Here is a 12,814-nt window from a genome sequence, read left to right on the forward strand (position 1 = left end):
TACTTTTGAATAGAAGCAGAAGTTATTTTTGAGAAGTGAAAATATAGCTTCTTCGCAGAAGTACTTTTCTGAAAAATACTTTTGAGAAAATACATTTAGAAGCCCTTTTTAAAGTTTGGCCAAATACTAATTGCTGCTAAAAAGTATTTTCAAATTGATTAATCAAACGCAAATTGCTTCTTATTAAAAGTACTTTTTTTAAAATATTTTTTAAAATAAGCTAATTTTAGATGCTTAGACAAACAAGCTATATATCTGTACAGATGGTCTGATCCGCGATCATTCGTTGATATAATATATCGATTTTTTTTATAAGCAGTGACAAACTTCGTAACCAATCCAGACGGGTTTGTTACTTTATTTAGAGACAGAACAGAACATGCCTTTTGTTTTTGTTAATCATTTTCAAGGGTTTTAATTTTTTTATATTTAATATATATAAATAAAAATAAATTTTATATATATTTTTATTCTTAACGGGTTAACGAATTATCCGTTAAAAAAATTGAATAATCCGCCCCCAAACCGATAAGCCGTTAATAAAAAAAATTCAATCCGTTCCACGTCCGTTAAGCCGTTACCAGTAAGCCATTAAGCTTCGGTTCGGATCGGTTTTTGGTTTCGGATCGGTTTTGAACACCCCTAGACCCTTGTATATACACATATGTACACATTTAAAATTTAAACGTGCAATCTACAGTAATTTTGAGCTACTTTCACTTTTACACTGAAAACTTCACTTATATATGTTAGGCAAAATGGCCTCATGGTCACTTAAACTTATACTAGTTTGTCAACTCGGTACATAAACTTACACTTTTTTCATTTAAACACTCTTATCCTTCTCCTTCCCTTTTTTCGGAAGAAAGGTGGGATCCGGACAAAATCGACGAAACGGAAGAAATCCGAGTGAATGGAAAGGACAAAATAAAGGATAAATTCCACTCTCACCTTACAGAGACAGGCTATAACAATATTAATACTAGTAATAGTCCAATTTATGATTATGAGGATTCTTATTTGAATAATAATAACACGGGCAACCCACAAATTTTTAAATTGCAACTGTTTGATAAAAAAAATGAAAATAAAGACCTCTTCTGGGTTCAACAACCTCTTGTGAGTCTTCTTTTCGATTATAATCCATGGAATCGACCATTTTGCTACATAAAGAATAATCGATTTGAACAGGACGTAAGAACGGAAATGTCACAATATTTTTTTGACATATGTAAAAGTGATGGAAAACAAAGAATATCTTTTACATACCCGCCAAGTTTATCAACTTTTTGGAAAATGATAAAAAGAAGGATACCTCTATTGTCACTCCAAAAAACGCTCCCCAATGAACTGGACAATCAGTGGATTTCTACTAACAAAGAAAAAAGTAATAATCTGATTAAGGAATTTTTAAATCGACTAGAAGTTCTAGACAAGGAATCTTTTTCTCTCGATATACTCGAAACAAAGACTAGATTGTGTAATGATGATACTAAAAAAGAATACGTGCCTAAAATGTATGATCCTTTGTTAAATGGACCATATCGAGGAACTATCAAAAAAAAGTTTTCACCTTCAATCATAAACAAAACTTCGCTAGAAAATTTGAAAAAGAGAGTTAGAATAAATAGAATTCATACTATCTTTCTTCCGAATACTGATTACCAAGAATTTCTTAGATAAGTATTTCTTCCATCATGATATAAGTACGCAGCTATTATTGTATCGGCCCAAAACCTCGCTAATTGATCTTTACGGTACTTCCTCTATCTCTATCAATTAAAGCCTTATATCCATAGAAAAAAGTTGCTAGGCATTTTTATTTTTTCCTATTTTGACTTCTATGAAGTTTCTTTCTTTGCTACAACTGATAAAAATCGTTGGTTTAAACGATGCATATGTAGAAAGCCTATTTGGTTCTAGTAGTTACTTTACTAGATTTTTTTTTTTTTTCTTTCTATAGTGGAGATAGTTGCACATAATAACAGATCACGACCATATTATTAAAAGCTTGTGGTAAGAATGGGTTTCGTTCTAGTGCTCGAAAATAATATTCTAAAGCTTTCGTATGTTCTCCATTACTTGTGTGGATAAGCCCTATATTATAGAGTATATAACTTCGATCATAGGGATCAATTTCTAGTCACATAGCTTCATAATAATTCTGCAAAGCTTCCGCGTAATTTCCTTCGGATTGAGCCGACACCCGTTACGGTCGTCATTCAATTGAAAGAATCTCTGTTCCAGAACCGTACGTGAGATTTTCACCTCATACGGCTCCTCCCTTATGTGCATAATGAGAATAATACATAGAATCAAAAAAGATTCAACGATGAAAATATTCTCATTATGAACTCAGCAGGGCTAGTGTTTTTACAAGAAATCTCTAGCCAACCTTCCTGCAAGAGATTCTTTCTTAACATCAAGCCTATTGGGACTAGATAGAAATGATAAGATAACTCCAACAATTTCTTTGTTTTTAACGCCTCCTAATTTCCAGGAATTAGTCACTTCAATAGCCTTCGATGGTTATACGGGTATCCAAAGGACGAACGAGATGGATGTTTGTTGTCCCAACCATTCTTTTAGTCCCAAGCCCGCTAAGGGAAGGGCTGACTTAGAACAAAGTTTTCGTGTTGTTGATTCCCAGGTGTAGTGCTTCTTCCCCTATGCTGCCTATTAGCGCTAGTAGAGTAGGATTGACCCGTAATACAGAACCTCTAGGCGTAACCTTTCGCTTAATACTAGAATCGAGAATCGAAACATAGCATCTGGGGTTGCATTAATCGAGGATACACGACAGAAGGAATTGTTCTATTTCCAAACTTCACCTTCAAAAAGCGTAGATTTTTTTTTCAAAAATTTTCTCGAATCACGTGTTTTTCTCCTCGTAAGACTGAGAGAAATGAATAAATATGAAATAAAAAAAAAAAGAATCAAATCGCACCATCTCTGTAATAGGTAAATGCCTCTTTTTCTCCTGAAGTTGTCGGAATTACTCGTAATAAGATATTGGCTACAATTGAAAAGGTCTTATCAATAAAATTTCCATTTATCCGTGATCTAGGCATAGGTAGCAATCCATTCTAGAATTCTTCTCATTACCTCTCATGGGAAAAAGATCCCACAAAGAAAAGAATTGTATAGTACGAAATAACATAAAAACTTATTTTTTTTAAAGAAAAAAACAAAAGATATGAATCCTCTATTCCAATTGTTCCTTTTTGACAGGAATCGATAAGAAATAAGAAATATTTCAAGGCGATTCGATTTCATACTAATGTAGTAGTATAGGAACTATTCCGATTTCGGTGAAGTTACAAATTCGAAGAACTCGAGAAATTTTGATTGAATCATGATACAAATTACAAAGAAGAAAAAAGACCGAATAATCATTCTATGATGAAAATAGAATAACTGCCAATTTTGTGTACATAACGGGTATACACTATACAATCAAATCTAAAATTTTTTTATGAATGTCTATTCTAATAGAGGGGTAGGTGTTTGTTGTTGAGAACTCCAAAACCGAAAAGGAATTTGAAAATTTTTCTGGTATGGAATCATAGTCTATATAATTAGAATTATGATTTAAGAGTATCCATTAACTATAGTCTAAAAGATATAGACCATCAATCAGGTGATTCGTTCTAATTCATTGAATTAATCCGTTATAAAAATATCAGAAAAAGAAGGGAACGTTGTTTTTGCAAACATGAATCGAATTTTTTTTCACAATTTTTACGCAAAATTGTATCTTTATCCCGGAGCCTCGAAGGAAAGAAAAACTCGTTCTTTGCTTTGACTTTGATGAAAAATTTTCAGTTAAAATGGATTGGTCGTACCTATCCAATAATGGAATATGGATTATGACTGACTCGCTATTCACTCGGTTTTTGGGTCATAATCGTTATGTAGGAGAGATGGCCGAGTGGTTGAAGGCGTAGCATTGGAACTGCTATGTAGGCTTTTGTTTACCGAGGGTTCGAATCCCTCTCTTTCCGTACCTTCGCTTAATTCACCAATTTTACTAACAACAAGGGCTCAAATAGCAATGGATACCATTATTCCAACAGCTAGACCCTTCTTTGATCTAAAGATATAGATTCTCAATTCCTAATTGCTGTGACGCGTAAAATAGAATACTAAAAAATAATCATAATCAAAATACTGGAAAGAAAAGAGTAGACAAGGAATGAAAATAGATCCTTGGTCTATGATACAAAAATGGGGGAAATCCAGATCAAACTCAGATTTATCTTACTTAACCTTAGGTTAATTTACTTCGCCTAAAGGGAAGAAAATTTTCCGAACCCCCGGTTTCAGTCTGAGGTTTAAGTCTAACGAGAATGGATACAAATAAACACATCCAATAGAGCGTGTATGCTAATTGCACTGATGTGTACAACATATCATATGTTATACTATTTATTGCTTGACATGTGTTATTTATGGGTCCATTTTTTAAATTTATTTATCAAACTTTTATTATAATTTTTATTTTTCTTCTCCACTAAACCCACCCACCCCCCCAACAAACAATCGGTAAAAGAATTTCCGACCGAACCCCAAATCTAAAATGGTCGGCATCCCTGAGTTCTCCATAATCTCCATAATCATGTTCTTGGAGATTCATCAAGAACCTATTCTTCCATCAAATCTCAAGAACCCAAATTAAACAAGAATAATTTGAAAGTTTCCAAAAGTCTAAAACCCATAGACCCATTAGAGAGTACAAAGGTTCTGAAAAGTTATTCATTAAATAGTGGTTGGTTTAGCAGTGAAGGAGGAGATGAATTTAGTAGTGAAACAGAATATGCTTTTATCAGCTTACCTTTTGGTTGAAAAACAACTGAAATCCGTCGGAAAATCACGTTTCACGGTGTCGTATCGCCGGCTAACAGGGAATGGATGTGCTTCGCCGGAGAAGACGGATTGAATGGCCGTTTAAATGACCTCTGGCAAGTAGAATTAGCTGACATTCATTGCCGGAGATTTCTTTGAGAACACTGGACTTGGATTATAGAAGGGGGAAAAGAGCGACCTGTCACCTACATCGACTTCCTCTTTTTTCTTTTTCGTTTTCAATTTTTGGTTTTTCTCCTTTTGATTTTATTATTTTTTTAATCAAAATATTATTTTCACACATATTTTTTGTATGATTGGTACGCATTCAGTCCACATCACTTATGTCACTGTCACATAAGCACAGTCAATAGTCAAAGTAGTTCATTCGTATTTATTTCATTAAGTTGGAGTATTTAATGGGAAAAGTGTAAGTTTATATACCGGGTTAGCAAACTAGTACAAGTTTAAGTGGTCACGAGGCCATTTTGCCTATAAGTTACTCTTTGAACCCATGTAATTTTGGCTGCTCTCACCCAGCCCGATAACCTTGAGATTAGGGCTGCTTATCGGGCGGATTGAGCGGTTATTTACTCTTAAAAGTTTGGCTTATCGGTTATCGGCTTTTAAATATATTAATTCGCTAGCCACCCGATAAGATATCAGGCAGATTGGTATCAGTTTAGCTCTTATCGGGAGGTTATCGGGCGGTTTATCGGCCTAATTCAATCTATACTGCGTGCATTAATCTATATTGCGTGCATTACATTCCAAAGTAGACTACATTAATGCCTACTATTAACGCTTAACATATGCCCACTGTTAACGCCTATACATCACCGTTAGAGTCTTAAAGACACAGATGGATTCTAATTTAATCCTAGAAAACGCAATACATGAAAGACAAGTTGTAGTAGCCTCATAATGCTTACTTCAGAAATTAGCACTAATATATATTTTCATTGTTGTGTATTTTAACACAAAATTTAGTTAGACTTAATAGGAAATAAGCAAATACACCGGAAGTCATACCGAAGTATGGGAATTATGAATATCACCAATGATTTGTGATGGTTAGTTCATAGCTCTAGACTTTAATCTAGGACCATCAAAGAGACTGCATTTGAACACCCCTACTTAAGATAATGTATTAGGGTTTTCTCAAGAATTTTTGTTTAAAGAATATTTTATCTGCATTTCATTCAACATTTTGCCCCCACCAGAATGAATTGAATAATGGTGACCATCTATGATTGGGAGGTGATAATGTCCGCGCGCATGTAATGCAAATGGTTGGCCTTTGGTTCTGGACGTGTCCTTCATTAATGCCAAACTCAATATTCAATTATGTTGTATGTCTGCTAACTGTAGCATTTCTGGAAAAGAGAAGAGAAGATTTTTACATGATCCCTGTCGAAGACGACAAAAGTCTTGGACTATATATAACTCTGTCAGGAAAAATCATAGGGCCGAAGTAAAATTTTCAACCTTTAATAAGCACTTTGTACTATTGTTTCTGTTGGGTTTTTGGCTTAAAAACAGCATTAATAGAAATGGATGAAAAAAATGTAATTTTAATTTTTTTTTTTTTTTTTTTTTTTTTTTTTTTTGCAAATAAACAGTGGCCGATATTGGAGGAGGAAAAGAGATTTGATGAGCTTGTATATTGCACTTCATCTTATATTCTTCTTGTGGGAGACTAAATCCCAGTGATTGCTACTCCTATTTTGGAGACTAAAATCTTCGGATTTTCTTGTCACGACCCAAAATCAACCCGTCGTGATGACACCTATCATAGAGCTAGGCAAGCCGAGTGCTCAGACATTACCAACACTTTAAATCATTGAAAGATACACAAACAGTTAATCATAGGAAAAATCTTTAAAACAGCATAGGAAGTCATAATTCTGTACATAATCTCTCAAAAAATCGGGGTGTCACCGAGTACATGAGCATCTACATAAAGATATAGTATGGTACACCGTCTAGACAACAAAACTGAACAATAAAATGAAAGATAAGGGAGGAGAGTCAAGGTCTGCGAATGCCAAGCAGCTACCTCGATGATCTCCGAAGGTCCAGACTCTGCAACTCAGCAACCACCGTGACCGGAAGCACCTGGATCTGCACACAAGGTGCATGGTGTAGCGTGAGTACAACCAACTCAATAAGTAACAAATTAACCTTTGGACTGAAATTAGTGATGATCTCAACAGTTACAGTTCAATATAGAAATAAGAGTACATAAATGTAGGCATGGTTTCAAGTTCAACAGATAAAAACACAATACAAGTAAAATAAATCAACTCTGAATGATATGAGAGATATGGCATTTCTATGTCTACATGCCACTGTGCATGATGTATGTGATGCACTACAATGGAAGCCTCGCGTACTCACACTCTCAGAGTACTCAATCACTCAGTACTGTATATGGCCAATCCATCCCATATACATATATATATATATATATATATATATATATATATATATATCTACTAACAGTCAGTCATTAAGTACTGTATAAGGCCAATCCAGCCCAGGAAAAATTCATCCCCAAATATAACTGATTCGGGCAAGATCCATGCCCAGGGAAGATTCATCCATCAATATAAATCAACTACGCTCACTGTGGGTGTGCAGACTCCGGAAGGGCTAGTTCACCCAAGCACTATAATAAGCTATATCCAGGCATAAATAAATAAAACATACTGCGGCGTTCAACCCTATCCCATAATATCACTCACAATCAGGCCCTCGGCCTCACCCAGTCATCAATCTCTCCAGTCTCTCGGGCTCGCAATGCTCATACTAAGCGGTCGTAATCAACGATACGAGATATGACAATGTACAATAACAGAGACTGAGGTATGATATGAATGATGCATACGACTGAGTACAAGACTGCTATTAAACAATTAACTCGATAGCAAGGAACAACCACTGTGGGTCCCAACAGTACCAGCATATAGTCTAAACATGATTTCTAGCATGATTGGCAGCTCAATTACTTTATCACATGATAAAAATATAGATAACAACAAGATAAATAAACTATACAGTTCCATGGAATCGATCAAGTCACAGTTCTTACGATGCACGCCCACACGCCCTTCACCTCATCACCAATCACTTAATACATAATTCGGAATTTCATACCCTCAGTACCAAGTTTAGAAGTGTTACTTACCTCAGACCGCGCAAATCTCTACTCCAACACGCTCTTGCCTCGCGAAATGGCCTCCGAATGCCTCGAATCTAGTCACAAAAAGTTCGATATAATCACACGAGCTAAAGGAATCAATTCCATAAGAAAGTGCTAAGCTCTAAATCAAAAGTCAAAAAGTCAACTCAAAAGTCGACCCGAGGGCCCATGTCTCGGAATCAAGTATAAGTCACAAAATCCGAACACCCATTCAACCACAAGTCTAACCATACCAAAATTACTCAAATCCAATACCAAAATCTCTGTCAAAACCTCAAAATTTGGCCTAAGAACTTTCCTCCATTTTTTCCTAATTTCCACCCCAAATCACTAATTTAATGATGAAATCAAAGACATAAACATGAAAATTAACCAAAACTAGGTAAGAATCACTTACCCCAAACACCCACTTGAAAATCTCTCGAACAATCGCCTCCCACCAAGCTCCCAAAATAAAATTTGTGATATGAACTCAAACCCTCATTTTTGAAATATTTAAATTTGCCCAGGTATCCCTTCTTCACGATCGCAGGAAAAGATTCGCGATCGCAAAGCAATACCTTCACTTCCCCCAGAAACTCCTCTACGCTACCGCACAAGAACACATGCGAATGCGAAGCACAGCCTTACCAGGCTTACGTGATCGTAGACGGCCCACGCGTTTGCATAGTACAACACGTATGAACCCCAACTGCCTCACCTCCTCTTCGCGAACGTGTCCTAGCCCACGCATTCGCGATGCACTGTCTGACCAAACCTACGCGATCGCGTACCCCAACTCGCGAACGCATATGGTAAAAATACCACTGCCCCAAACAAGCCTACATAATCGCGGACCTGTCCACGGGATCACATATAAGGAATCCAGATACAGGCACCATAAATATTCAACCATAACACCAAGTCCAAGCTAACCATCCGAAACTCACCTGAGGCCCCCAACACCTCGACCAAACATACCATCAAGTCCTAAAAGATGATACAAACTTAGTCGAGCCTTCACATCACATCAAACAATATCAAAAACACGAATCGCACCCCAATTCAAGCCTAATGAAACTAAGAAAATCCAACTTCTACAAACGATGCCGAAACCTATCAAATCACGTCCGATTAACCTCAAATTTTGCACACAAGTCACAAATGACACCAAAAGCCTACTCCAACTCCCGGAACTCCAAACCGAGCCTGGTAACCACAAAGTCCACTCTTAGTCAAACTTTCGAATTTCCAACTTTTACCATTTCAAGCCTAATTCAATTACGGACCTCCAAATCACTATCCGGACACGCGTCTAAGTCCAAAATCACTCGACGAAGCTAACGGAACCATCAAAATTCCATTCCAGAGTCATTTACACATAAGTCAACATCCGGTCAACCATTTTAACTTAAGCTTTCAACCTTGAGACTAAGTGTCTCAATTCATTTCGAAACCTCTCCGGACCTGAACCGACTACCCCGACAAGTCACATAACAAATGTAAAGCATAAAATTAGCATTAAATAGAGGAATAGGTCTACAACTCTCAAAACAGCCGGCCGGGTCGTTATATTTCTATTCCATGGTTGAGATTAAAATCTAAAATATTTTGATACAACTTCAAGCGCTGGCAGTAGAATATGTTCTTCTATTTGGCCGCGCTCAGTTTGCAGCGCTTTATCAGCGAGGACGTTTCAGTATTGGCAAAATAAACTCTAGATAATGAGCATTTTGTGGTCATGGAGGCATGAAAGCACGTTGACTTCTTGTGAAAAAAATTATATTTTGAGTTGTTTGGATGATGGCTCGTACAATATTTATAACGTCATGAAAATTTTGGAAGAGTTGTGGAATGCTCTTGAAAAGAAGTACAAGACTGAAGATGCTATGTAACAATCCGACCGGTCGTTTTGAGCATTTGTATTTCGTTCGGTGGTTTTAGGTCCTGAGTAGCTTCATATGAGGTATTATGACTTTTGTATATGGCCGAATTTGATTTTTAAGTGGTTCGAGATTGATTTGGAAAAATGATTCTCGATTTGGAAGATTTAAGTTGGAAAAGTTGACCAAGTTTGACTTTTATGTATTTGACCTCGGATTGATTTTTTAATGATTCCGTTAGGTTAGGATGATGATTTTGGACTTGTACATATGCCTGAAATTGCATTTGGATGTTTCTAGAAGGTATTGGCTCTAATTAGCAAAAGTTGGCAATTTGAAGGTTTAGAAAGTTCATAGGTTTAACCAGGAGTTAACTTCGATGTTGTCGGGTTTGGATTATTATTTCAGGAGTTGAAATGGATTCTTTAGGCCATTTGGAATCTGTGTGCAAAATTTGAGGAGATTTCGAGTGGTTTTGATGTCTCGGCATAAGTTTGGAATTTGGAAATTTGAAATACTTCATTAAGTTTGAATTGAGGTATGATTCATGGTTTTGATGCTATTATGTATGATTGGAGCCCTTGAATAGGTCCGTATAATATTTTAGGACTTGTGGGTGTGTTCGTACAGGGTCCCGAGGGGCTCGGGTGTGTTTCGGGGTGGTTTCAGATCATTTCTCCCTTGACTTTGATTGATGGTTTTCTCCTAGTTTCCGATGCCTCAGGTGTTCTTTGCGATCGCGAAGGTGTATCCGCGATTTCCGCGATCGCACATGTATTAATAGAGCTGGGTGTTTCTCTTCGCATTCGCAACTGGAGGGTCGAGTTTGCATAGGTTGTGGGGCTTGGGCATCGCATTCGCAGAGAGTGGTCGTGTTCGCGTTGGAGAGCTGGGAGCTGGTTGACTTATCTTCTCATTCGCATGGTCCATGACACATTCGCAGAAGGTTTGCCATCTGTGATCATCACGTTCGCATAGTCTAGTCGCGAACGCCGAGAACATTTTTGGTGGCAGTGTATTTTATGCATCGCAATTGCGAGGGTACAACCGCGAATGCGTAGGGTACTGCTGGGCAGTGCATATAAGATATTATATTCAAAGTTTTTACTTATTTTATCATATTATAAGATTGGGAGCTCGTATTTGGGCGATTTTGAGGCGACTTTTAGGATATGTATTGGGGTATGTATTATTGACTTGGATTTGATTATTTTACATGATTTTATCTTTGGTTTTGGCATTAGATTGATGAATCGAAAAGAAAAATTTGTGGGTTTTTGATAAAACTTTTTTAAAGTGAAAAATTGAAATTTGAACATCGATTCAGTGTCGGGTATGGATGAAACTTGTATGGTTGAACTCGTATTTGGATTGGTTATCGGAATTATTAGTTTTGTCGGGTTCCAGGATGTGGGCTCGAGTTTACTTTTTTGCTGAGTTTGAGCATTTGATTAAAGATTCAACCTTTATCATTTGGGTTTGATTTCTATGGCATTATTTGATGTTTATGAGTTGCTTTTGGCTAAATTCAAGTGGTTCAGTGGTAGATTCGCGCGGGATGGCATTTTTAGAGTATGGATTTGGCTTGTTTGAGGTAAGTATCTTACCTAAACTTGGTTGAGGCACTAGTTGCCTGAGTTATTTGTGGTAGCTACATGCTATGGCTTGCGCACATGTGTAGGGTTGAGCCCATGTGTGTGCACCATGGTATTATTCATGCTTGGGGTAGTGCTTAGGTTATGATATACCTTAAATTGATTGATAAGCTTCAAGATGTTATGTGTAATGACCCGACCGGTCGTTTGAGCATTTGCACTTCGCTTTGTAGTTTAGGGGCACTAGTAGCTCCGTATGATGTATTAGGGCTTGTGTGCAAAATTTGAGTTCATTCCGAGTTGATTTGATATGTTTCGACGTGAGTTTTTGGAAGTCGAAAGTTCAAAAGTTCATTAAGTTTGATTTGAGGTGCATTTCGTCGTTTCGATATTGTTATGTGTGTTTTGAGGCCTCGAGTAGGTCCGTATTATCGTATGGAACTTGTTGCTATGTTTCGACGGGGTCCCGAGGGGCTCAGGTGAGTTTTGGATAGGTTTGGGTTGTGTTGCGCTCGTTTTTCTTATGTTTTGACGTCGTTTCTTCAAGCATAAATGGTACTACATTGAACAAATGAGCTCTGATTTGTATTTAGATTGAAGCATTAGATCCGTATTGTAATTACGGAGCCATAGCAAAAAGAATCGTCAAATTTGGACATCATATGGGGATTTTATGGTCATTTTACTAAGAATTGGGTTGCTAGATATTTGCAGATTAATTACGAAATTGCCACTGACTGCGTATTTAAAAATATGCACTATTTCGAAATATTGAAACCAACATATCTCTTTCAATATAAGGTCAAATGCAGTGATTTAAGAGTTTAACTTGACTAGAATTTCACAAGGAATCCATTGGAGGCATCAAAAGTGAGTTTTGAGATCTTTTGGCACAAGAAACGAGGCATAATAGTGTTAAAACGAGGGTTTTGTTCTTTTAACATATTTTGAGTTGGGGAGCTCGAAATTGGGAAATTTTCGAGGCGATTTTTAGCATATGAATTGGGTAAGTATTCTCTACTCAGTTTTGATTATATTTCATGAATCTATCTTCGATTTTAGCTTTTGGTTGATGAATTTTAAAGAAAAAATGGGGGTTTTGGCCTAAAGTTTCATAATATGAATTTTTGAGTTTTGAACACAGATTTGGGGTCGGATTTGAGTGAAACAAGTATTGTTGAACTCGTAATTGAATGGGTTGACGGATTTTGTGAGTTTTGTCGAGTTTCGAGGTGCGGGCCTGGGTTGGGCTTTTTGGCCGATTTTGGGCTTTTGATTAAAGATTCGACCTTTTTCGATTGAGATTG

General features: G+C 36.7%; 1 long non-coding RNA gene and 1 other non-coding gene across 2 annotated transcripts; one reads left to right on the forward strand and one right to left on the reverse strand.

Moving 5' to 3' along the window:
• LOC109232176 lies at positions 990–5,067 on the reverse strand. The gene is made up of 2 exons (XR_002068910.1): positions 4,835–5,067; positions 990–1,372 (listed from the first exon to the last, which is right to left on the reverse strand). It is a non-coding gene; the product is annotated as an uncharacterized LOC109232176 (long non-coding RNA).
• Positions 3,918–4,004, forward strand: TRNAS-GGA. Its single transcript has one exon. It is a non-coding gene; the product is annotated as a tRNA-Ser (tRNA).

This window comes from Nicotiana attenuata, chromosome 9, assembly GCF_001879085.1.
Source record: "Nicotiana attenuata strain UT chromosome 9, NIATTr2, whole genome shotgun sequence".
NCBI classification, from domain to species: Eukaryota; Viridiplantae; Streptophyta; class Magnoliopsida; order Solanales; family Solanaceae; genus Nicotiana; species Nicotiana attenuata.